The following is a 27,921-nucleotide window of genomic DNA, read 5'->3' on the forward strand; positions in this document are numbered from 1 at the left end:
TAGTGATTAGTGATGCTGAGCATTTTTTCATATGCTTGTTGGTCACATGTATGTCATCTTTTGAGAAGTATCTGTTCATATAGAGACACTGTTGCTGGTCACAACTGGAGGTGGTTTGGGGATGTTTGCATCTAGTGAGTAGAGGGCAGGGATGCTACTAAATCCTGCAATGCACAAAACAGTCCCCTACAACAGACAGTTATCCAGCCCAAATGTCAGTAGTGCTGAGGTTGAGAAACCCCACTTTAAATCTTCACTCACATCTGCTATTACATCACAACTGTAAAATCAACACAAGTTTACACACTGCATATAAATAAAACAATAAAAAACACTGAAATTCAAAGTTACAATGTTAACTGAAAGTTAAGGATGGAGTTATTTTGCTGAAATTAAATTCCTGCTCACAATGCAAGTGTGGTCCTGACTGCTTTGGTGCTAGTTTTTCAGTTGTTGTATCTAAACTCCATAAACTGGAGGATAATTCACTTCTCTTAGTATGTCTCTCTACACAAGCTACCAGAAAATTAGAAAATGGTTCTTGCTAGGGCATGCATCAGGATTTTGTTGTTTTACTTTGCACCAATATATTTTTCATCTAAAGTCTACCATTATTTTTTTTCATTAACCCACATCAATTGAAGCTACGTTCATTTGTGCCAATATGTCCATAAGTGCAATTGCAAAGGCGGGAGGGCCCTATGACCCTATGGCAATACTTAGTCCTTTAGCTATTTTTTAAGATATCATAGAAATTAAGGCAGGATATTTAAATAAAATGCAGAAGACTCATAGAACCTTTAGAATCTATCCTTGGAGTTCTATGAGAGAAACACTGTTCTGGTGTTTGGTGGAAAATAGGAATAGCCCCTAGTTTTTCCCCATGGTTGGTGAAGGAAATGCAGAAAGCTTCCACTGTGGACAGAAGGTTTTGATAATGGACAAATACAGCTTCCTTCTTGGCTGTAATTTTTTTTAATGCCTCAAAGATAAAAAAGGTCTTTCTAATAAAATCTTTATCCCAAGCAGTACACAGCAGGGAGTTCTTATGTATTCCAATCAACATGTTTTCTTTTCTCAGCTATGGCTCTCTAGATGAACTTCTCTTGTAATAGGAAGGTAGACAGCAACATGAGGTTTTTCTCTGCATGAGAAATATTTGTTTAGTTTCCTCCTTTTTCCCCTGACTGGGGAGGTGTGTAAGCTTCTAAAGGCTGAGGAGTTTATTGTACAGACCTGGTTTGCCAAGGGCTGTATTCCAAATTCCATGAGGACAATGCAAACCTTATTCCTGTATCTAATAACACATTCAACTGACCATATCAATCAGAAAATCTTGTGTTGCTTTTTATTTTGTTCACGTGTTAGCACCTTTTTGCAAATCTAAAACAATTATGAAACCATTTAAAAACAATAATGCTTAAATGCAAATACTTAAATGTTATTAAACTGTAAGCATCTTGCTGAATTATTTCCTTATGGTTAATTACTTCATTTCTTTATAGCTGGCCATGATGCATTGCCAGTTATGGTTGTTTCCTACTTTGTAAGGAAATATAGTTACATGCTTTGAAACTGCTCAGGATACCCACAACAACTTTCAAAATAGTCTCATAGCATTTGTTTGGTTTTTGTGGGGAGCCCTTCTTTTTAATTTGGTTTTTATTTTTAAATAAATATTTAGCTACCGTGATTTTGATGAAAAGCTCTTTGGCTTAATGAAGAATTTTTATGGATCTATATAACATCAGTGTCTTAATTACTACAAATGGATAATAAACCCTTTCTCATATATGAGAATGGGAAACACACAGAGTGAGCACCATTAGGAACAATTGGATTTTCACTTGATAATTCCGTAAAAAAAAAAAAATGTAAATACTGCAAATAACAGCCCAAGGGGGAGCCTCTGTAGCTCCACCAGAAACCATAGAGCATAACTAATTCTTACAGCGATTTTCTCCGTGTTTTTTGGGCTGTGACAAAAGCAAAATATAAATTCATGCAGGGAATGAAATAGTTGTTCATTTGGTGGGTGCTAATTAATTTCTCTCTGTACACTGGAGACATTTAATTCCTCATCATAAAAGGTTCTTGAATTTAGGAAAATGCCCAGAGAGGAATATATGGCTCTAGGCAACGAGCCGCAGTATACCAGGAGTACTGAAGATTCTTAAGATGTGTGAATGGCTTTAAGGAATTCACTTGGTTTTAGAAACTCACTTCTTGCTCATTCATATTGGCCTATGTCTGGTTACCAAAAGGCCAATCAGAAAATAGTCTCAGAGAGGTAGTAGTTTCACTACTTCACATAAGAAAATGAAGAGCTGTTTAGTAGATCTTGAACGAATTACTGAAATATCTCACTCCCAATAATTTCCTAAGCAGACATTTTTCAAACTAGAGTGTTCCCAAAAATGTCCTGAAAATGAGGCAAAATGCAGATTTGGGGGCTTTGCTCTGTGAAAGTGATTCAGTAGTTTTGGGTAGGGTTCAGGGATCTTTGATTGATAACTACCACACACACGGAAACACATTTTGAAAACACTGGTTTCTTTTGGTAGATTACATATTCCCCTTGATACTGCTCCTCTTCTTTTAGTTTTATTGTTTTTCTGCTATATAAAAGTATTTAATTTTTCTTGCTTCCTAATCAGGTGTGCCCTACACTGTCTGAGTCCTCCAAGGGCTTTGTTCAAAATGCCAAATGAGAGCCTTAGGCATCACTGAACATAGACAAAGCTTCCGTGGTGGACCTAAAGTCTGGGATGCCTTGACTGTGAGAGAGTGGGTTGGTAGACCCTTGAGAATAACTCCATTAGAACTTGGACCTCTTGAGATTTCTTGGGAGTATTTTCATTGCACTGAAACTCCTGGCAGAATAAACCCGTTCTATGAGGCCAGTCAGAAAATAGTCTCAGAGAGGTAGTATAGTTTCACTGCTACACTGAATGAACAACTATTTCATTCCCTGCATGAATTTATATTTTGCTTGTCATGGCCCAAAAAAGATGGAGAAAATATCTGTAAAAGCATTAAGAAAATATCTGTAAAAGCATTAAGATGTCTGCTTAATTTAATATTTCAAATTTGAAATATTAAAGTCTGCTTATATGTAGAAGCATGTTTTTTTCTCTTCTTGAGAAAAAACACTTGGCCATCCAATGTGTTCAGAGTCTTTATATTATAGCATCTCAGAGATCATTCTAGAAATGGAATGACAACAGTTTGCAAACACTGAATACCTAACTATATCTCTTCCTTTTTCATAGCTCTGGTTTGAATTGAGGTAGGGGCCTAAAGACTCTAAGGCCTAGATTTGAAGAAAGATTGTGTTCCCAGCTCCAAAAACATAGTTTGTAGGCTTCTTCTTATAAGATTTGGGGCCTGTATTTATAGTGATATTTGATTAAAGATAAAGATTTGGCCGGGCATGGTAGCTCACCCCTATAATCCCAGCACTTTGGGAGGCTGAGGCAGGTGAATCACGAGGCCAAGAGATCGAGACCATATTGGCCAACATGGTGAAACACGATCTGTACTAAAAAATACAAAAATTAGCTGGGTGTGGTGGCGCACGCCTGTAGTCCCAGCTACTGGGGAGGCTGAGACAGGAGAATTGCTTGAACCTGGGAGGTGGAGGTTTCAGTGAGCCAAGATCATGCCACTGCACTCGAGCCTGACTGAAACTCCATCTCAAAAAAAAAAAAAAAAGATAAAGATTAAAAATTTAATTGGGATTTAGCATCTATTTCCAACAGCATAATGCATTTCCTTTTCCCTGTTCTTTGCTCCTCTCTGTGACCTACCCCCATTTAAAAATTCTCAGTGTTCTATGGTGCCTTATTTATTTTCAAATGAACTGATTGCCAAACCAGAACATTTTCTTTTTCTATTTCAATTCCAGAACCTATGAAGTTGTCCCATTTTTCCCACCATATCTAACCCAAGGGGACACTAAGATCATATATAATTCCTATATTTTACTTACGGGGTCAAAAATTAAGGTTTTCATTTTGATTCAAAAAGTAACACATTTTTAATTCTTATAAGATTAAGAAAGTACAAAGGAGAAAATGAACATTGCTCAGTTCCACTTCCCACCGATAATTCAGTTAATATTTTGGCACAGTTGACTATTAATCTTCTGAACTTAGATTTTGTTCAAGAGCTTACATGTTACAGCACTCCCTCTTAGAACATAGTTGACAACATCTGATCTACATAGCCACACTTTGCCTTTCTTTTGGAGCACCTCTCAAGGGGAGAAAGAACGGTGGGGTTCTTAGAGATGCCCCCAAGGCCTTATAATAATTGTATTGCTGACTCCTTTCCAACTTGGTTCTCTCTCCTCATCCTCTTGGAAGTTTTATGAGATCTAATTTGGGACTAGTATAAGAAATCATCTCCTCCCCGTCCTCTCTCTCTCGCTCTCTATTCCCCCCACCCCCATTTTCCTTCTCTTTCATCCCCTTCCTCCTCCTCCTTCCTCTTTTTCTTTCTCCCCCTCCTTCTTCCTCCTCCCCCACTTCTTCTTCTTTTTCCTCCTCTTTCCTCCTCCTGCTGCTTCTCTCCCTCACATCTTTTCTCAGCTAGCCTTGTCTGACGAAAACAAACCTTCCCATGGGAATCTCATCCGTCAATACCCATGTGACATACTAGTGATGTGGATTTTTCTCTCCGTTGTGACTGCTGTAATTTGATATTTGCCATGCCAATAGCCACCACATGTTTTCTTTTAGTTAAATGACATTTATTTGACATCCTTTGTCACATGAGTAATCTTTATCCTATGCAGTCCATCTATCTTCTTTTGGCGGCAATTTTTGTTCAGATAATAACAGTGGCATATATCCACTGCTTATTGAACACTTCCAGTGTGCCAGATGCCAGGGTGAGTAATATATTTACTCAGATAATCTTTGCATGTCTTTTTGAGGTCAATGGGAGCATCATGATTTGACAGGCGAGACACTGAGGCTCAGAGGGTTAAGGAATTTGCCTTACTGTGGCAGAGCTGGGATTCCACCCCTGGTCTCCCGGATGTTAAAGTCAGTGAATTAACAAAATGTCCTCCCCAAAATTGAAGGAGCTTTAGAAAATGGCATTAAGATGTCTGCCAGATGAGTGACCTTGTAGAACAGAATAGGTTTATTCTGCCAGGAGTGTCTGTGCAATGAAAAGACTCCCAAGAAATCTCAAGAGGTCCAAGTTCTAATGGAGTTATCCTCAAGGTCCTACCAACCTACTGTCTCACAGTCAAGGGATCCCAGACTTTAGGTCCACTCTGGAGACTTTGTCTATGTACAGTGATGCCTAAGGCTCTAATCTGGCATCTTGAACAAAGCCCTTGGAGGGCTCAGACAGTGAAGGGCTTCCTGTTACAACCACAGGAAATCTTACTCAGGAACTGTTGTGTGACCGAGCCAGGAAGCAGACAAGACGGTGTAGGTTGTAGAAATACTCCATTTGTCTGGGGTGAGACTGGTCATGGGATGAGATCTGGTGAAATGGGATCTACTGTATTTCTCATATAGAAAGAGAATAAATCTTTAGGCAAAGGGAAGGTGGAAATCTGGCTTGGAGTCTGGGAAGTGCATCCTAGAAGAGAGGAAGGGGACACCAGTGGCATCCCAGTGTAAGCTCCATTAAGTGACCCGCAAAACCTGTCAGACCTGACTTCAATTTTAGTCAAATTTAGGAGAGAATTTCTTGAGGAAAATAAAATCAAGACTCTCAACCCTTGTTTAGGTTGTTTGGAGGCTGATAATGAAGGGAAAGAAACAAGATGATTTTCCTCTTCAATAAAGATTTACCTGCAGGAGAGACCTCCTGTATTTGACACCTCCCTTCTCTAAATAACAGAATTATTTTCAAGAACAATTATAAAATAAAACAGAGGACAGCAATGGACAAAAAAGACAGTCAGTCCAAATTTTCTTTTATCAACTTTATGGTCATGCTATTGAAAAATAAAAATAAATGTTATCACACCAAAATGGAAAAAAGTAATGAACTAAAACTTGATTATATTAATGTTTTTTTTTAAATGGGGAGAATCTTCATATGGATATTCTTTTGTAGTAATAAATACAGGTTTTCTTTCTAAAGCTTCTGCAAATCTGTCAATTACTTCAATAAAGTGGATCTTCACATATGCAAGTTTCATAGATGGTATAACCAGTTTTGTCAAGCTGCCTTTGCTCATTATTGGTCACAGAACAGTTATTAATTTTAATTTTAAAACATCTCTTTCACACATAGCAACAGATATACAAATACTTGGGTAAGGTATTAAATATAAGTCTAAATTTGACAGTGATTCATAAAAATATTGTTTCACCACACATTCTAGAATTCACAACATTGCCCATGTCTTTGTTTATTCAGGATGGATTTTCAGGGCTTTCAAATGTCTTTGCACTAGAAAAAATTTAAACGCAAACACTCCAAGTGGCCATACTAAATGACACAATTGAATGAACTTGAATTCTCTTTCTTGGTCTTTAGAACTACTGTGTTGTCTGTCTTTATTCTGGAGCTTCTGTGTAAACACAGAAATATGTTGTCCTCTGGGGATTGGAAATAGAAACTGAGACCACAGCAAGTTCAAACTGTTGAGAACTTTTTTTTTTTTTGTTTGAGACAGAATGTTGCTCTGTCACCCAGCTGGGATGCAGCTGTGCAATCTTGGCTCACTGCAACCTCCACCTCCCAGGTTCAAGCGATTCTCATGCTTCAGCCACCCGAATAGCTGGAATACAGGAGTGTGCCACCATGCTCAGCTGATTTTTGTATTTTTAGTAGAGATTGCGTCTTGCCGTATTTGCCAAGCTGTTCTTGAACTCCTGACCTCAAATGATCTGCCTGCCTTGGCCTCCTGAAGTGTTGGGAATACAGGCATGAGCCATTGTACCCGGCCTGGGAACTTACTTTTGATACCAACATGAGCAGTTGAGTCCCTGTGTGTTCAGAGATGACTATAATACATTCTCAGAATTTACTTTCATGTAAATAAGATTTTCATTAAAGGATAAATAGGAAAATCATGCTAATTTGAAGCTTACACATGTGTATTACTGAAACTGAACAGAATAACCACAATTGTTTAGACTTAGATCAATGAAAGTGTTTTGGTGTTTTTGTTTTATAGATACTTTTTTCATTGACATTCTTTAGAATTGCCAGTGCATGGTGATTATGAAAAGGAGACTAACTTCTAGGTACTGTAGTTTGATTGTTGTTTCTTATTTCCAGGATCATACTCCCTGCCTGGCCCTCGGTAATCTCTATCGAAAGGATTGCTTTGGCTTCAGGTCTTTTGAGCTATTTCTAGCTCATTTCAAGACTCTCTTTTCCAACCACTTGTCTCCAATGAGAGGTCCTCAAGAACAGAATCTGGGCCAGGGTTAGGATTCTTTGGAAATGCAGCCTGTTGGAGAACGTGGCCCAGTCTGAGTGTATGAGCCCATTGCTCTACCCCCATGAAAATAGGAGCTCTAAATTGTCCACCAGAGGGGATAAATTTGTCTCCGTCACTGTCATGTTAACTCCCAGTCCCCAGGTGTCTCACTGTGGTCAGAATGCCTTATGACTCTTGTACAGAGCAAAGGTAAATTGTTTGTATCCAGATTGAATCTCTTTACCAAGGTGCTTAAATATACCAGCCCTCCTCCTTGCTACCTGAGGCAGAAATAGTGCCAACCCAGCCCTCCGAGCCATGCCAGCAAATTGCTTCTGTTTTTGTTTTTTGTTCATCAGCTGTGCTTATCCCCCCAGTTGCATTTTTTTCTAAAATGGCTGCTGAATGGCACCATGTATCAGGAGACAATCTTGATCAGCTAATCCCATTAGGAGACGGCTCCTTTGCTGGACAATCTCATCAGAAATTCCCCTGGAGGAAAAATTAGTATTAAATTTGGTTGAGGGAATCCTAATTACATACAAAGACAGCCCCTATAAAATATATCCCTTGTGTGATGAGACTAAAAAGACCCAGGCATTCATCCTATTTTGCTAGTGCTCACTTCTTAGAGATTTTTATTTTTACCATAGAAACAATAAATACAGCAAGTGTCTTCCATTTTCAGTGTGGGATAGAATCCTTACTGAAATTAGGAGCATTGGGAGCCTCTGAGACTAATAAGTCCACAGAACATCTGGAAGAGAGGCAAATAAAATGTTTCTTGCAGGTTTTTTAGGGAGAAACAAATGGGACTTGGGGAGTAAGAGGTAGGTGACTGAAAGTGCTTTGTTTCACATGAAAGATGAAACATGATTAGACCAGGAGGTTCCCAAGGAACTCTGAATAATGTAAACCAAAGCCTATTAGGCATCATATACTTCATGTGAGGGGTTGTTTGCCAGTCATGGGCCTATTTGCCGCGGATCCATTCTTTGTCACTGTACTACTCTGCTCAAGGAAGAGGGGAATGACCTTCACAGGCTGCATTTCTCGAGTTCCTTTATCACATGTCTGGGTTGGGCCAATGGGAAACAGGGGTGGGAGGTTAGCGGACAGAGGCAGAAATAAACAAGGGACTCTTCTCCGCTGTTCCTACCTTTTTGCCTTGGGCAGTGTTTCTGACCGCAGCTCTGTCTCCATTGCATGCCTGAAGGCATGTGGTGGTTGTAGCTTATGCTGGTGGCCCCAGACCCTGGGCTTAGATAAAGCCACCCGTGTTAATTCATTTTGTATTGCTATAGAATTGTATTGCTATAAAAGAACACCTGAGACTGGGAAATTTTTATAAAGAAAAAGGTTTATTTGACTCACCGTTCTGCAGGCTATACAAGAATCATGGTGCTGGCATCTGCTTCTGGTGAGGGCCTCAGGAAGCTTCCAGTAATGACAGGAGGTGAAGGGGGAGCTGGTGCATCACGTGGTGAGAGACAGAGCAAGAGAGGGGATATCCCAGGTTCTTTTCTAACAACCAGATTTCATGTGAATTCTTTACTATGGGGAGGGCACCAAGCCATTAATGAGGGATCTGCCCCCATGACCCAAACACCTTCCACCAGACCCCACCTCCAGCATTAGGAGTCACACTACGACAGGAGATTTGAAGAGGGCAGTCATTCAAATCATATCACACTCCTTCCATTTCTTTTTTAGAAAATTTAATTTTTTTAATTTTTTTAATGCAGTCTCGCTCTGTTGCCAGGCTGGAGTGCAGTGGCCTAACCTTGGCTCACTGCAACCTCCACCTCCTGGGTTCAAGCCATTCTCCTGCCTCAGCCTTCTGAGTAGCTGGGACTATAGGCATGCACCACCATGCCCAGCTAATTTTTGCATTTTTAGTAGACATGGGGTTTTACCATGTTGGTCAAGATGGTCTTGATCTCTTGACCTTGCGATCTACCTGCCTCAGCCTCCCAAAGTGCTGGGATTGCAGGTGTTAGCCACTGTGCCTGGCCAACAAAAAATTTTTGGCTTTTATTTTCGATGCAGAGAGTACATGTGCAGGTTTATTATATGAGTATATTGCACCCAGGTCGTGAGCATAGTACCAAAGAGGTAGTTTTTCAACCCACTCCTCTCTTCCTCCTTCCCCTCCCAGTAGTCTGCACTGTGTGCTATTCCCATAAAAGTAGATTATTTATACTAACTTATAGTTAAGATGGTTGACAAAGAACTGTGGCTAACTTTCTTGGGATTTTATTTTATTTTTTAACTTTTAAGTTCAGGGCTACGAGTGCAGGTTTGTGACATAGGTAAACTGTGTCATGGTGGCTTTTGTACAGATTATTTCCTTATGCAGGCATTAAGCCTAGTACCCATTAGTTATTTTTCTTCATTCTCTCCCTCCTCCCACTCTTCACCCTATGAAAGGCCCCATTGTGTGTTGTTTCCCTCCGTGTGTCCATGCGTTCTCATCGTTTAGCTCCCACATGTTTATTTTTCTTTTTTTTTGAGACAGAGTTTCGCTCTTCTTACCCAGGCTGGAGTGCAATGGCGCGATCTCGGCTCACCGCAACCTCTGCCTCCTGGGTTCAGGCAATTCTCCTGCCTCAGCCTCCTGAGTAGCTGGGATTACAGTCACGCGCCACCATGCCCAGCTAATTTTTTGTATTTTTAGTAGAGACGGGGTTTCACCATATTGACCAGGATGGTCTCGATCTCTTGACCTCGTGATCCACCTGCCTTGGCCTCCCAAAGTGTCCCACCTGTTTCTTTAACCTCCAGGCTGTGACAGCGTCCTGCTGTTGCCAATCTCTGGACTGCCCCACCGGCCCCTGGTGGCTCTCAACTCTTGTCTCCACTGGATGGCCAATTCCCTGCTTTAAATTTCCTGTTTCAAATATAGAGAAGTTTCTGGTTTTCAGGTAGGATCATAAAGGACACACCCCAATGAGAACCATACATGAGGCAGCTGTTCTGTTTATTCTTCACTTCTAGAAATGTCTGTCCTCTTCTTCTCATCCTCCTCCTTGGATTCCATCAAGGACTAAACATAAATTATCCTACGCTTATGTCTCTGCTGCTCTGTGTACTATTGATAACAAATATTGTTCAAGCTTCTAAGGTCAATTGATCGGATGGATTTAGGAGACTTAGTAAATAAACTGGATACTAGAGTTGCAGACTTGGGGGTCGGTAGAAAGTCTGGCAGCCCCCTGGGAATAGGGGTGCTCTTGCTACATTCACATGGCTGACTCTAACCTCATTTTCCAGCATGGTGACCCCCAAGACTCAGAGTCTTAGCAGAGAGAATCCTAGAAGCTGAGTTTGAGTCACATGGCCCCCTCTATCTGTACCAGTGGACATGGATATGGGAAGAAGGAGCTTCGTGCTTTGGTTTCCATAATGGGCACGAGTCTCTGTAATAACCATCCCACTAAAACTACACACGAAGAGGCGATTCCCTGGAGTGAATCGGGCCACTGTTGGGAAGGGGACATGGAAGCTGAGCAGCCACTGGGGGACAAATATTCGCCACATGCTCCATGAAAAATGGCTCCTTGTTAGTTATTATTCTGTTCTCCCTGGGGAGGGTCTGAGAGTGACTGCTGTTTATTGACATTTGGCTATGAGCATCATCTCACTTAAGTTGGTTTATGATGAGCTGACTCATCTGCGGCCCAAGGAGCTGCAATGCCAAGTTCACACAGCTGGAAAAGTAGCACAGCTGGTTTTTTTTTTTTTTTTTTTTTTTTAAGAAGGAGTCTCACTCTGTCCGCCAGGCTGGAGTGCAGTGGCGGAATCTCGGCTCCCTGCAACCTCTACCTCCTGGGCTCAAGACAGCTGGGTTTTAATTCAGGTGGGTCAGACCCCAAGGCCTGAGATAGCAACCACTGTGCATCGTGCCGCAGAGGGCTAACCTGATGAAGCTGTCAAATGGAACCTGCCTTGCTTTTAATTGCCCACCTCTAGTTGATCTTGAAACCTATATAGTTAAACATCACATCACTAAGGAATCCACTAGCTCCTTATAGAGAATATCTCTGACATGTTACAATGGTAATAGTTGCTTAAAGTTGTGTTTCAGGAACTAGGGGACAGCTCTTGCCCAGTTCAAGCTGGTTGAAACCACAATCCTTCAACTAGGCCCTGAACAGTTGACTGTGAGGTGATTTTTTGACTTCAGAAAGCTGAAAACTCCTCCCTAAGATCATGCTACTGCCGCTGTTTCTTGACCATGTGTTCTGTGAAGAACCATGAATCTTGACTACCCTTGTGCAGATCACCCAGTACCTCACTCTTCCTTATGTCCAATCATCTTTCCCCACACCTCAGACTGCCCTGTGCCTCTATCCCATAAATATCCCTAAAACCCCATCTTCAGGGAGGCAGATTTGACACCTGTTATCCCACCTCCTCTCTTGGCTGCCTTGCGAATCAACTCTTTCCCTTTTGTAAAATCTGTTGTCATAGTGATTGGCTTGCTGCATGTGGCCGAAGGAACCTGGTTCAATATCAACAAAACCTGCTTCCAGAAGAGCTGGTTATGGTCATCGCTCACCCTCCCCAGATATCCCATTTCACACCTGGGTTCTGGGAGAGCCACTCTCTCCCAGCAGGTTCTGGGAGAGCCACTTGCTCAAGGGTGCACATGGCAGGAAAGTGTTGGGCGCTGTATCCTAGTCTTCCTAGATCCAATGACTTTCCTTTATTCTGTTGTTCTCCAGGGTGTTTTCCTGAGAACTCCCGTCTTATGAGACATTCTGCAAAGAGGCAAACAAAAATACCTGTGGTTGCATCTACCTGGAGAAAGCTACAGGAGATTACCTCCCTCCAGGGACTCACAGCATATAGTGTATTATAGGATCTGAAAAGCCCTAAGATGATAAACCCTGTTGAGCTTTGTTTAACTCAGAATTTACTGACCTAATTGGACCTTGAAACACACAAAACTCATTAACATCTCTTCCGATGAGCCTCATTTAGGAAGATTTTACTGTAACAACATTTTCCTACTAGGTAAACTGATGAGGATGTTCATAACCAGAGATGATCTGCCCATGGGCTGTGGCTACTTTGAGGCATGGGGGTAATTTGGTAATCTGGGGATGCTGTGCCACACTGCTGGGAGGGGTGGTCTAGGCCATGCCCTTTTGGTGCTAGGTCAGAATTTCCAGCTCCTCTTTAGACCGGCCTGCATTGCAAGAGATAGCTTATTTTTTTCCAAGTGACTTTCTCTTTCCTTTCTTCCTCAAATACACAGGCATGCTACCTTGGTGTGCCATCTTCTAAAAATGTTAAAATAAATTAAAATCAACTTTGAAACTGTTATAACACCAGTCAAGATAAGTAGGGGTCTCTTAGTATTTCAAAACTAGCTTTGGGGTCAGTACTGGTTTCAGTGCTTAGTTATCAGATTATCATATTCTGGAGTTAGAGGCAAACTAGTGATGTCATCTAGTCTTTTCCCCACAGAAAGGCATAGAAAAGCAGATTCTCTAATTTGATTGAAGTGTTCCCAATTAAAAAAGCAATCACACCTCAAATCTTTTATACCTGACCTCATTTTAGATATAACATAGCAATCTTTCTAAATGGGATTTTCTAGCTTGCACATGTGTGGATATATGTGTTAATGGTGGTGGCAGTGGTTGTCATTTAGTGATATCCTCATTAGAGCTTTAAAGAATAAGGTCTCTGCAGAATTATAGTGACTGTATTTGAACTGTCAGCCATCTTCCCATGATACATTGCAGCTTGCATCTTTTTGCTATAAAGCTGCAATGCTATAAATCTAGAAAGAGACAGGGAAATTACAAATTAGGCATATTGTACTATTAGCTGCAGATTTCATGGTAAATTCTGTACATAAAAATTTCCCTGCAATTGTTGTATGAGAATTTGCACATACTCCATATAGATCTTTCAAAATGAAGGCCAACGAAAAATGGTTTGGCCAAGCAATAAATACATAATGAAGCATCACCTTTGATCTTTCCTGCTTTCTATGAGGTCAGAGTTGGGATAGGTTATAAATCATGATTTATGCCGTTAAGTCTCTGATTTTTTTTTTTTTAAAGCGGCCTTTCCCCCCATTGGTTTGATTTTGAGTTGTTTAATTATTCATCAACCTGCAATACTTTTACCTCTTCAGTATTAGACATATTTGTTTAATTTTGGATGCAATTTGATTTTCAAGATTTGGCGTTATTTTTTAACCTCAATGCATTATCTTTGTTTTTCAACTTTAATGCATTATCTTTGTTTTTAATCTATTGCATTATAGTAACAATGTGGAGACTTAGTTGTAGTAAAAGCCTAAAATATTCCATATAGGCACACACATATATACATTATGTATGTGTGTGTGTATTTATGTGATCAACTGCTGTCCAAACAATAGTCTATTCAATGGAATTTTCACCTTCCTGCCCCCCCTCCCCCCATACCTTCTTCTCTATTTTTCTTCAAAACCCAACTGCTAAATGCTCCCAGGAGCATGTGGCAACTTGGAAGCATGAAATGTTTCACACACAATTATAATGACTTTAACAATGCTGCTTGACTTGATGGTGTAGGCATTCGATGAGAAAGAACTTTCAAAAATGGCATTTCTTCATAAGATAATTGGTTAATAGAAAAAACCTAATCTGGCTTTGCACTTCTTGAGTGGCAATGTGGTCTTCTCAAGCAAGAGAGACAGCAGAAAATTCCTTATTATCTTAGTGGTTGGTCTTAAATTTTAGGGTTGATGGATGGATGAGACTCTGTAGCATACGTAGTCCTGAAACTCCACGTTATTTGATGTTAAAACACATCAATCAACTTTTAAGCATAACTTGATGCTATAATTGGATACTGGCAAAAGCTTATTTCATACATTACTTCTGTTAATTTGTTTTTATGCCCCAGTTAAAGTTCCATGCCACTTAGTACTTCATGGGAAACAATGAGTTGGCATCATACTTAAAAAAACCCTGGGGTGCCTCACACACTGGGTAAAATAACTCCTTCCTCCCTTGTATTGTCTTCATACCTTGAGAGTTAGTTCTCTTAACTATGAAATTGTTGAAACAGCACAGAATATTTTAGCTAAACCAGTGTCACCTCATTAAGCATCCTTAGCAAGGGTTGAATGTGGCCATGTGGCCACTCTAGTGAATATAGTCCCAGCACTAAAAAACATTTATTGCCACCATTAAAAAAAAAGAACTTTTAAAATGAGTTTGAAAGAAAGCCATTACCTCCTTAACTACCAAATAAACTCAGTGGTCTATGTAGATTATGATGAAATATCTCTGGTGCTTCAATCGTATTCTCTTTGTTCCGTAAGCTGTAACTCATGCTGGGCTTTTGCTGACAACTTGGTAACTATTCTCGCCCCTCTCTGTCCCTCCCCATTCCCTCCAGCCTGACTTCTCTTGCTTTCGATCTTTGCTTTGTTTGCTTTATGCTATTGTTTTCATCTTGGAATAAACTTGTTTGTTCTTTCTCTGTCTCGCTCTCTGTCTTTCTCTCTGTCTCTCTGTGTGTGTGTGCGTTTAAGGTATAGAAACTTTAAATAAAACTTAGTTGCTTTTGTGGGGTGGGAACTGGCTATTATAGTGTGTATTACTTTGAGATTTCTGTTAGCATTTTTTTGTTGCAAATACTGCAATTTATCGATACATATAGATTGCAACATATTTAGAAAGCTAAAGATCATCAGGAATAGAGAAGTATACAATTTCCCCACCACCAAACTGGCCAATGTCTAAAAATTCAGTTTCTGGAGATCCAAGAATCTTAAAGGACATTTTTCAGCAGTTTTTCATCCCATGAGGACAGTTCCCAAGGCTTTTCCTCCACCTATTTTCTCCTGTCTGTTTTGTAGCACATTTAGAATGTGGACATGCTCTATCTTTCAACACAACAGTAAGGGTGGGATTTGGCAAAGTCTTTTTAGGAGTAATATAATCACAAGGGTCTCCACTCTCATGCCAGACAGCCATTGTCTTGGCCTTAGTCCTAATGCTTCCCCAGTAATTTCAAAAGTGCTTTCGACAAGAATTAGTTAAATCTCCCTTTTTAGCCAGGCCATGGTTTTAAAACTCATTGCAAATCATAGGTACCATTGTTATAACTGGAGTTTTCCTGAAAGAACTGGAGGTCTCCTGAAATTAAATGCAGGCATTCCAATGAAAAGGGACGCAGCAAAGCCAGCATCAAGGTGTGTGATGTTCATGGTTATTTTAAGCCAACAATCTTTCTACTGGGGCACAAGCCCAAACTATCTGCTTTCGTTTAAATCCCCATCTGCTACTGCTGGGTCTGGAAAGCAGGACAAGGGCAAGAAGCTTTCCCAGCTGCAGAATGGCAGCCAGGGATAGGAGAACAAGTCAGGATCTCTGGTTCTGATTTTCCCTCCCCTCTGTCCTAGATGTCTCCCTGTGTATTTAATTAATTCATTTATTTTTGAGATGGAGTCTCACTCTGCTGCCCAGTCTGGAGTGCAGTGGTGCAATCTTAGGTCACTGCAACCTCCGCCTCCAGGCTTCAAGTGATTCTCCTGCCTCAGCCTCCCTAGTAGCTGGGACTACAAGTGTGCGCTACCATGCCCAGCTAATTTTTATATTTTTTAGTAGAGGCAGGGTTTCACCATGTTGGTCAGACTGGTCTAGAACTCCTGGCCTCAAGTGATGTGTCCACTTCGGCCTCCCAAAGTGCTAGGATTACAGGCATGAGCCACTGCGCCTGTAATCTCCATATGTATTAATACTCCACAAGCTTCACTTTTCTCATGTTGGAAGTCAGGATAAGTCCAAGGTTGTGAAACAAAACCAATGGATGGATATGAAAACACCAGTTAACATAAACTTGATTCATGGCAGGGCTGGCTTCCTGGGCATGCATCCTATGCACTCACATGGGACCATGCTCAGACTGTATTGGTTTAATGCTCTACTGTCACTGTCTTGAAATTCTGAATAATTTTTGAATAATGGGCTCTGCATTTTCATCTTACATTGGATCTCCCAAATTATGTAGCCAGTCCTGATTGCAGGCCCATGGTTGGTTTGTACAGATGTTTTGTTACTGGGCCCCTGCTTCAGGCAGGTGAAATTCAAGGTCCTGGATCATCCTCTGGCCTCACCTAGTTCTAGTCCAGGATAGAGGTTTTTGCCACTGATGCTCTCACCTGCAAGACAGAGGTAGACGGACTGAGAAACCAGTGACTTTGGGCTTCTCCTTTGCAGGTTATCTCCCAAGGCTTTGGGTGGAACTCTAGAAATTTAAAAATTATTTTAATGCAAAATTGTGTAACCTTTAGCTCTACCTGTGCTGTTAGGGAGTACTTTCTGGAAGTTAATGGGATGGTTTTGGTTGTCATGATAATTGGAAGGGGGCAATGCTGGCCCTTAGTGGGCAGAGGTAAGGGAAGCTAGACTGCCACAATGTACACTATGGTCCCACATATCAGGATTTTCCTGTGTCCCTACATGATGTCTGACATGACATTCAAATGACCCAATCAGCCTTGTAGGTGAACACTGGTTTCATTTAGAGAAGCCAGGAACTTGATGCCATTTTCCATATAAGTACAATATACTTTTTGCATGCTTTTAATATACACAGCATCATCCAGGAATGCAAGTACAGTCCAATTAGAAGGAAGATTATAGTTTGTTTCATCTGGAACCGATTCAAGAACCATTTGCTATCTTTGAAATTTTGTCACGGATGGCAGCATCGCTAGCGACTCTGAACGCTTGATTCAGCATGCCTGTATGAATCCGCACCGACTATGGCATCCAGGGTGGTTTGATGCACAGTTATACACAAGTGTACTTATTTAGCCCTTATTTCAACATGCCAACTGCAAATCCACTCATTATAAGAGGTGCCAGCCCCTGACGTCTTGTTATATGATCTAGCCTAGGGCAGGAATCAGCAAACTAGGGCCTGTGGCCCAAATCCATCCTGTGACCTGCTTTTGCACAACCCATGAACTAAGGATGGTCTTTGCATTTTTAAAGGGTTGTAAAAAAGAAAAAAAAAAGAATATACAACAAAGATCCTATGTGGCCCACAAAGCCTAAAATATTTACCTTCTCGTCCTTTACAGAAAAAGCTTGCTGACTGCTGGCCTACTGTAATAATGCTCACACATTTATATTTTGAAATACATAGCTCATTATGGATTATTTTCTTTTTTATTTCTCCTTTATATTACAGTAAGGACAACTGAGTCAAACAATTTGTCTGCCAATTGGATATTTACTACTTTCTTTCTTTTTCTTTTTTTTTTTTTTGAGATAGAGTCTCATTCTGTTGCCCAGCCTGGAGTGCAGTGGCTCAATCTCAGCTCACTGTGGGCTCTGTTTCCTGGGTTCAAGCGATTCTCCTGCCTCAGCCTCCTGAGTAGCTGGGATTACAGGTTCGTGCTACCATACCAAGCTAATTTTTATATTTTTAGTAGAGATGGGGTTTCGCCATGTTGGCCAGGCTGGTCTTGAACTCCTGGCCTCAATCCATCTGCCCGCCTTGGCCTCCCAAAGTGCTGGGATTACAGACGTGAGCAACCATGCCCAGTTGAGCAAAAAGGTCTTAAGAAACATTTTAGTGTAGTTACTGTAAAGTATCATGATGTTGGGGGAGGAAAAAAACACAGATGGCCACTATGCTTCCATTCAGTCAGCCCATTTTTTCACCTCTTTGGCCCTATGAACACAGCTTCTAAATTTTCCATGAAACTTTCCCCAATAGCTACAATCCATAGTAATGTATCCCTCATTAAACTCCTTAACATTTACTGTATGAAATTGGTCAAACTGTTTATGGTGGTAACACATCCAGGCATGAAAGCAGCCTTGAGGTTAAATACATCCTTAGAAAGCTAAAATAAAGGAAGGAACGTTATTTTTTGTGTTGGAGGACCATCCTGTTGGAGTAGGGGTTGAGCAGGCTTCTGTGGCCTGGCCGACAAAGATAACTTGCTTTGTCAGAGAGAATTGGTTCTACACTTCAAACTGATAATTTATAAAAACAGTCATCTGGAACGAAAACTGCTTGGTTGAGCAAGTTTTTCTTTGCTTTGGAATGAACAAGAAATTCATTTATCATTTGATAGTAATAGATACCAGTGTGATAACAGTGGTCTATCTGCAGTTGATGAGGCTATTCTAGTTATTTAATGCTGTATGACAAACCACCCTCCAAAACTTAATTGATTCTTGAGTATGCAGTCTGAGTGCAGTCTAGGAGTTGGCAGGGCCGCTTATCTCTGTTTTCCTTGGCATCATTTGGGATGGATAGAAGGCTGGAATCATCTGAAGGCTCACATATATGTCTGGTGCCTGAGCTGGGGAGGCTGAAACAGCTGGAGGCTGGAATGGCTAGGGCTCTCAGGCATCTTTCCCGATCCAATCTCTCCAGGTGATCTCTCCAGAATGGAGACTGCATACATGTCAGCTCAAGGCTCCCCAAGGCATATTGAGAGAGTGAGAGAGAGAGGGAAGGATGAAGAAGAGAAGGAGGAGGAGGAAAAAAGAGAGTGGGCAAGTGTCAAGCTGAAGCCACATCACCTTTTATGACCTAACCTTGGAAGTTACATATCATCATCTCCACTGAATTTTAATTGGTCAGTGAAGTTATAAAGACCCACATAGTTTCAAGGGAAGAGAACACAGACTTTCAGTGTGGAGAGGTGTTAATATCCCACTATAAGAACTTGTGGATTGGGGTAGGGATGTATGTATGTAGCCATCTTTGAGAAAATACAAACTGCCACAAACACTAAAGATGATATTTACAGCCTTTTAAAAATATATAACTTTCTGATTTGCAAAGAAAACATATTTCTTTAAAAACCAGAAAAATTACAATAAAGAGACTTTGGTTAAAACAACAACAATGCTTGGTATAGGATCTTAGAACAAAGCCCTGGCCAGTATACAGTGTGTGGTTTTGCTCTAATCTAGGCACTCTGATCACTGATTATGACTGCATTAAGCCTACCCAACATAGATTTGGTAGTCTGATTGGCAAAATCACAAACAAACTGATTCCTTCTCAATTTGTCTTGATATTTCAGACCAGCACCAGTGAAAGGCTCAGGATTTTCTAGGTGAAAGAAGTAGAGAAACCTCCCTGAAACAATTGTCTGTCCTTTCTGTTCAGCAGGATTATGTAATTGTCAAGATCAGTGTTGGGCTCTGGCGACAACATCCTAGCCCCAGGGCATGGCGGCAGATGGAGTACAGCGTCTAATCAGCGCACACTCCCCCTTGCAGCCTGGCCACATAAGGAGAGCAATAATAATGCTCCAAGAATGAAAACATCCATCAAAGGCTGACAAACCTCTGACATAGATTTTCTTTAATGTTACTAAAGGAGCTAGTTAAATGTGATGGAGTTGCTAATAAAAATTATTTGGTGGTCCTAGTGAAACAGCCCTGTATGCCCTGTTCGCCTTCCTTGTTAGGCAAGCAGGGAAGCTGCATTAGAATTTTTGGTGGCTAACACCGACTGCAGTTTGAAATCCAAAAGGCAACCAGATCAATGCAACTCAATTCAGTTATCTTTAGGAATTGGAGAAGACACAGCAGAGAAGTGTTTTAATGGTGGTCTTCGCTGGCTTTGTCATTTTAGTCAACAAGCAGATGCCCTCAAGCGAGCAGGAGATGAGAGTCATGGATCCACTTTTCCCTCAGTGAGTCTAATATTTTGCTTTTTCCTTTTCATAAAACATTGTCCCTTAAGGCAAGTGAGCTAGTTCTTCTGGGGCTCAGTAGAAGAGAGAGTGATGTGTTATGTGCTGGAGGAAAAACTAGTTGCAGAGGAATTAATGAGTGAGACAGTTTAGTAGCAATGTGGTACCTCAATTGTTCTTAGGTTTCATCCCCTCCCACCACATCTGCAGTGAGCATAAAACATCTGGGGTGATAAGGCATGGGTCCACATTGATTACTTGCTATTTGCAAGTGTCCATTGCATAGAACCCTTGGTTCTGGTGGCTCTGCACATGTGAGGAGATGGGGTTCTTTGGCCAAGCTAGGAAACCTGAGACCTGGGCCTCTTGTCTTTCTTTCCCTACTCTACACAGCCATCCTTCCTGAGATCTGGCCACCTGCCAGGGATTAGGCAGTAGGCAGGTTCTGTGTTGCAGCCATTCCAAGGACACAGAGACCCCTGTCCCCTTCCTAGTCTGGGGGAATTCCTCCTCCCTTCTCTGCTCTTTTCCCAAAACTGTCTTTCTCTCCTCTCTTCTTCCTCAGCTCTTCCTGCATTACGGCTTTCATGGCCTTAGGCTTTTAAAAAACGCAGGGCAGGGGGTGACATCGGCCTGCTTCTGCCTTTTCCTCTTATTTCTCTGAGTCTGGTGCACTATGCTGATTTTACAGATGAGAAAACTGAGGCCTGTGGAGAGGAAGGGATTTGGGCAAAATTACACTGCTGGAGGCTGGGTGAGGCCTAGGTTCTCCCCACATAAAACCCAGCCTGTCTGTGTACCTCTCCATCAGGAGGAACTTTATTCATCATAAGGGGGATGCAATTCAGAATGCCCTCTGTTCAGAGCTGTGGAACTAGTGTCAGAACACTTGGAATTCTATCTTTCATGCTGCCATGGTTGTGTGACCTTGGCCAAATCACTTGAGCTCCTTTGATCTCAAACTATTAAAATCTAAAACACTGGCTTGACCAACCTCACTCAGATGGTTAGGATGAGATGAAAATACTGGAAGCCTTTAGTGAGTTATAGGCACCACACAGATAACATAACTCTTCTAATTGCTCTAGTCTGCCTTTACTTGGTTCAATCCTTGGGTGATCATATTCTTCACCTCTTCCAATCCTTAACCACAAACAGAGCCATGACATCACTGCATGGACACTGAAGTCATTTATTTGCTTATTAGTTTCTTGTGACCTGGGACTATCTCTTTCCTCCATGGAATTTTACTTCTCTTACATGAAAAGTTTGGGGTGTCATCATGTTGACAGGATTCAGTGAATGATTAATCTATGTCATTAATAGTTTGTTACCAAACTCATTGCTTTGCTTATATGTGGCCTTGGGCCTCTCAATTAACCATTGTTTCACCCTCATCTGTTGTGAAAGGGTTTGACTGTGCTCTATGGCAGTTCTATCCTGGAGGAAGAAGTTCCCCTTATTGAAAATAAAAAGCTCCTCTCAGATCTGCTTTGCAAACATAGCCCTGTCTCTTGCTCAAGATCAGTAGGTCTTAGGTGCCAAGTACAGCAGAATGCTTCTTTTGTAACTGTCTGTTGCCATCTGCATAATGGGAAGTGTTATTTATGTAACTGACTGCTTTCCTTACCAAATTGAGTTGCCAGGGGTCAGGGGCCCCTCTCTTCTTTATACCATTATCAATGCCACCTTGTAAAGTATTATATTGTAATTACCTAGGAAAGCTTGTTTGAATTGAATTTTACTACTAATTTGCCTTCACCAGAAAAAATGGCTGGTAGATTTGTGATGAGCTGTTGGTATTCACATACCAGGTTTATTTTGCAGATAAATTAGTTGCTTAACTAAAGAGAGTGAGTACAACAGACTCATCTTATGCCATGTACAATTGTACCAAATAGTATGTTGAAGTGGGTGAAATCATGGTATTGACAGGTCCAAATGTCTTACTACTGCACTGCCAAAATGCCTCTAGGATTATTTTGGAAATTGCCTTGAAAATAAGCAAGCTCAGAATTTAGAAGGGTCATGAAAGCAGAATGTATGTGTGTTGGGTATGAGGGGAATGTTTAAAAAATATAGGTTTCTGGCCGGACGCGGTGGCTCACACCTGTAATCTCAGCACTTTGGGAGGCTGAGGCGGGCGGATCACGCGGTCAAGAGATCACGACCACCCTGGCCAACATGGTGAAATCCTGTCTTTACTAAAATATACAAAAATTAGCTGGGCATGGTGGCACGTATCTGTAATCCCAGCTACTTGGGAGGCTGAGGCAGGAGAATTGCTTAAACCTGGGAGGCGGAGGTTGCAGTGAGCCGAGATCGCACCACTGCACTCCAGCCTGGCGCCTGGTGACAGAGCAAGACTCTGTCTCAAAAAAAAAAAAAAAAGAAAATTACAGGTTTCTAAGCTGTAACCCTCAAAGAGTATTCAGTGGGTTGAGATGAGGCCCAGGAATCTGCGTATTTCACAAACAGCCCCAGGTGTGCAGATGAGGTGGGTCCTCAGAAAGAAGTTTACAAACCCCTGATATTTCCTCTTAATTCATTAACCAAAGAAAACCAAACAATAGAGTTGTTGGTAGCGTTGAGATTTCTGAAGAAGTATTAAAAGGTTACATGACTCAAAATTTCAAGAAAGGGTAAAAACCTTAGAATTTTCGACTTGGGTAGAATGCACATGTATTCCAGTAAAGTCCAATATGGAAGACAATGTTGTGGTTATCTATTGCTACATAGCAAACTACCTAGTTTGTAGCTTAAGATAACCGTTTTATTTTTCTTTGGATTTTGTGGGTCAGGAATTTGGGAAGAGCTTGGTGAGGCAGTTTGAGTCTGACCTGCAGGCCATCAGCTGGGCCTATGGGGCTGGATAATCCACTTCCATTATAGCCTTTGCAGTCACATGCCTGGTACCACAGTTTCTTGACACTATCTATCTATCTATCCATCCATCTATCCATCCATCCATCCATCCATCCATCCATCCATCCATCCATCCATCCATCCATCATCTATCTAATTTTCTCTAAAGCCTCTCCATGTGGCTCAGCTTCTCAGAGCAAGACAGTTTCAGGGCAGCAGTACTTTTTGCATGGTGACTGACTTTCAAGAAGCAGGACCTGGAAGCTGCCAGGCCAGTTAAGGGTGACATGTATAACTGGGAGGATGTTACTTCTGCCGTATGACATTTGTCAAAGGAGTCATGGTGCCTGCTCATATTCAAAGGGCCATAGAAGTAAACTCCACCACTTGATGAGGTGTTGTAAGGTCTCATTTTGAAACGAGTATGTGGGATGAGGAATGTTGTCAAAGCCATCTTTGGAAAATACAATCTGCCACATGTCACTCACTCAAGATTAGGCAGAGAAGCAGTCTCCTATGTATACCTACATATGAGGGTCATATGTGCCATTTAGGAACAAATGCATTTATTAGTAATGAAAATGTGGGTGGTAGAATAGTATAGCATTTCCATCTTTACAGAGAGTCAACTCTGTTTCTTTGCGTATTTTCTTGGCATCTTTGAGAAAAGCAAACTCATATCACATGCACATTTTTACATTTGTTTCATTTGTCCTACACACTTTCTTGATGAGTGAGATTTCAATAATCAGTGCCTCCAACTTATTGCATAGCCTAGGAATGTTTGCATGTGCTCATGAGTCAATTTTATATTTATGTATCCTCTGACTTTTCTTGAGTTTTTAAAAATTCATACACTCTTGTCTTAGCTCCTCAGTGGTATTTCCTCTTTTCCAATAATACCTAAAAATTCAATTTCTTTGCTCTATCAGATGTGGGTCTTCCATTTTGATTTCTGCTTTTTCACTTTTTTGCAATTGGCGCTGTCATATCAGTGACACTAAGTAGTGGTTTTATTATACTACAGTGTAAAAGAATTGCATTTTCTCTACATTTTTAAATGTCTTGTCTACATTCAAGCTGTGCATACATTTCATGGAAATGCCCTGAACTTGTTAGTTGATTCACAAATAGCTCCACTATATATTTATGGTAATACTTTATGCTGAACTACAATTTCACACTTAGAACTGTCCCTGTTGGTTTGTCTGTTTTAAATGTCATCTGCTCATATTTATAAATGTAGAATGAGCTTACTTAAATTGGATTTCTTGGGTCCAAGACACTTCTGATTTTCCTAATGACCAAATAACCAAAAAGCAGAACAGATTAAGAAGAAAAAAGAAATCTCGGGCATACACAATTTCCAAGCAGTCAGGGTTTGTTTAAAGCCGCTTTGTTCGGCAGGAATGGTTAATAAAAGAAACATTTCCCCAAAGAATTGTTGTGGTCTTTAATTAAACTCCTTTCCCATAGGTTTGTAATATCACGTTGAACAATATTTGGTCAGTTTCTCTGCCTGGCTTTCTTAGTCACATGCTGGACTTTATTGGATCCTGGGTCCTGAGGGAACATTAGGAGCAGAGAGAGGCAGGCTGCATCAGATGAAAAGTTAATTGTGTTTAAGCTGTGTTGGAAACCAGCCTCCAATGTGCCTTTGCTGAGAGCCAAGCTAAATATGCTGGTGCCCCGGCTGTCAGGCTGGGCCCAGGGCAGAGCATTTACCTGACACAGAGGATGTGCAGCCAGCCAAAGACTGGTGACTATGGAAGAGGCCAACTCAGGGCCTTGCTTTTTGACTGTCTTCGTCTCCCAGACAATGGTCAATGAGGTGATTCATTCTACTATGGGGGCTGGAAGTTGGGTTTTCTTCAAGAAGGGAGTGCTGCTGGACAGAAGCAGTTCATTAAGACTCAGAACTGTCTGTGGAAAGCCTGCGACGAATTGCTCTAAATGACCTGGACACTAAGCACTGCTGCAGTCACTAAAGAAATGTTTCGTCTGGCTCTGTTCTTGCCCTTGAGTTGAGAATCAAGATAACAGAGCAGATGCATGCCTGGAATATCTGACATCAAAAGTGTATCGTTTTTCATGGAAATATCCTTTTTCCTTCTTATCTGCTCTAAGGGTGGACCACTGCCATCTCCTCAGCCCTTGGCATATCCCTGGATACATGTCCTTGGGAAGGGGACTCAGAGGTCTCCTGGGGCACTGTTGACATTCTATCTGTTTATCCAGATGGGCGTGCCACACCTGTTCATTTCATGATGTTTATTATTTGTTCAACAGTTCACTTGTTGTATTTACATTGCTATATTAATTAGGTTAAAACATGAAATTGCTAATAGTGGGCCATTTTCAACATAAAAAAATGGCAGTGGTGTAGAATTCAGTATGATATATTTTACACAGGAAATGATAAGAAAGGTTGTGAAAATACCATCAAATATATCAGTGGTCAAAAGATATCTATCTATCTATCTATATAGGTATGTGTATATACAGACATATATATGTCTATATATATGTATATATACACACACATATATAGACATACACATATGTATGTCTATGTCTATGTATATGTATACACACACACACACACACACACACACACACACACAGGCCCAAAAGAGGCATCATGATGATGTTGCCACCCACGGTGTGGGTGGTGATTCCAACAGCTATTCCACTAAGTAGTGGCGCTTTTTTTCTTTTGCTTTGTGTGACAACACAGTGTGGTGGCTAGTGCCTGGCCCCCTAGGCTATCATGCTTGAGTTTGACCCCTTCTGTCCTGTGTACCAGCTGGTTGGCCTAGGGAAAGGTTTTAAGCTTGTTTTTCCAATTGAAAGTGAGACTAGTGATGGTACCCACTGCCTAGGATCACTGAGCAGATCACATTTAATAACACCTACCTTGCCAGATGTGTCTCCCTCCATGTCCCCTTGGAATTTTCATGCTCTAGATAATCTGGACTTCTTTTGTTTTTGCTTGTTTCATTTCTGGACTTCTTTTCACTTCATTGGGTATGCTGGGCTCCTGTATTAGTCCATTCTCATGCTGCTAATAAAGACATACCCAAGACTGGGTAATTTCTAAATGAAATAGGTTTAATTGACTCACAGTTTAGAATGGCTGGGGAGGCCTCAGGAAACTTGCAATTAGAGCAGAAGGGGAAGAAAACATGTCCTTCTTCCACATAGTGGCGAGTAGGAGAAGTACTGAGGAAAAGGGAAAAAAATCCTCCTATAAAACCATCAGATCTCTCGAGAACTCACTATTATGAGGACAGTGCAGAGGTAACCACCCCATGATTCAATCACCTCTCATCAGGTCCCTCCCATTACACATGGGGATTATGGGAACTATAATTCAAGATATGTGGGTGGAGACACAGCCAAACCATATCAGCTCCCTCTGCTACTAAGTCTCTGCATATGCTGTCTCCCTACTTTCCAGAATGTTCTTCTCCTATGCCTTTGCCTGCTTGTTTCACATTTAAGATCTTAGCTAGTTTCTTGATTTCTTAGCTGCCCTTGGCATCTCTGACTAGGTTACAACTGTTGAGTCTTTTACACTCTGATAGAACCGTATAACTTCCTTTTGTAATATGGATCACAGCTGTGATTTCAGAGGAAGCTGTGTGATGGTTTGATCCATCTGTCACCCTCATTTGACTGTGGGCTCAGTATGGGCAGGAAATGAGAATGTTTTTTGCTCATTGTTGCCCTCTGGGGGACCTAATTCACAGTTGGTGCTCCAGAAATATTTAATAAATTAAGCCTTAACACAATACCAGTCCTTATATTTTAAGGTTTTAGTGAGAGTCCCTATTTCTGATAAAATAGTAAAATAGAATGCCATGTTCATAAGCAGTATCTATATATGTCTGATGAGAATAATAGATAACAGATAAACCCATCAGCTTCCAAAAGTTCACCATGGGCATTTTGTGCAAAGTAGTGCGTAGACAGGATAGTGGCTGTTTTAAGAACAAAGACTCTGTCAGATGTCTGACTTCAAGCTCACCGCTTCACATGTCTGCTCGGTTTTATCTTGAAAAAGTGACTTTATCTGAAACTCAATTTCTACAGCTATAAACTGGATACTAAAAATAGTACCCGACTGCTATGGGCTGAAATATGTCCCTTCAAAATGTATATGTTGAAGTCCCAACTCTTAGTACTTCAGAATGTGACCTTATTTGAAAATAAAGTCTTTACAGAAACAATCAATGTGTATATTGAAGGGAGCTCATTAGGGTGGGCCCTAATCCAACGCTGGTGTCCTTATCAAAAGGGGAAATTCGGACACAGAGACACACATGAAAGGAAGACGATGGAAGAGATTTAGGGAGAAGACAACTGTCTACAAACCAAGGAGAGAGGCCCAGAACAGATCCTTCCCCCACAGCTCTCAGACGAAACCAACCCTGCTGACACTTTGACTTTGGACTTCTAGGCTCCAGAACTGTGAGATAATACATTTCTCTTGTGTAAGCCACCCAGTTTGTGGTACTTTATTATGGTAGCCCTAGCAAACAAATCTACTGAATGAGCCAACTTCATATATAATGATGCTATGTATTAATCTAAACATCTCAGTGACTTACAGCAGAAAACATTTATTTTGCCTGCTCATGGCCTGTGGGTTGGCTGCGGTTTGTAGACTCCAGGCCAATTGGCTTCAGATCTACTCCTTTTGCCTTTATCATTCTGGTACTTGGCAGCTACCTGGGGTATTTTATTCTCATGGAATAAGGCAGAAGAACAAGAGGTCAAGAAAATGCTGCAAGCCCACTGGAAGTTTCTTATGGCATTATGTCTGCTGGATTTCATTGACCAAAGCAAGTCACCTGGCCAAGTCTGATAGGCAGAAACACACACTGTCTACTGTAGTGGGAGGCATTGAAAATCACATGGAAATAGGAGAGGGTGACAGTACCCAACTGACCACATTACC

The sequence above is a fragment of the Aotus nancymaae genome, unplaced genomic scaffold (genome assembly GCF_030222135.1).
Source record: "Aotus nancymaae isolate 86718 unplaced genomic scaffold, 86718_ANA_hifiasm-v0.15.2.pri h1tg000046l, whole genome shotgun sequence".
Taxonomy (NCBI): Eukaryota; Metazoa; Chordata; class Mammalia; order Primates; family Aotidae; genus Aotus; species Aotus nancymaae.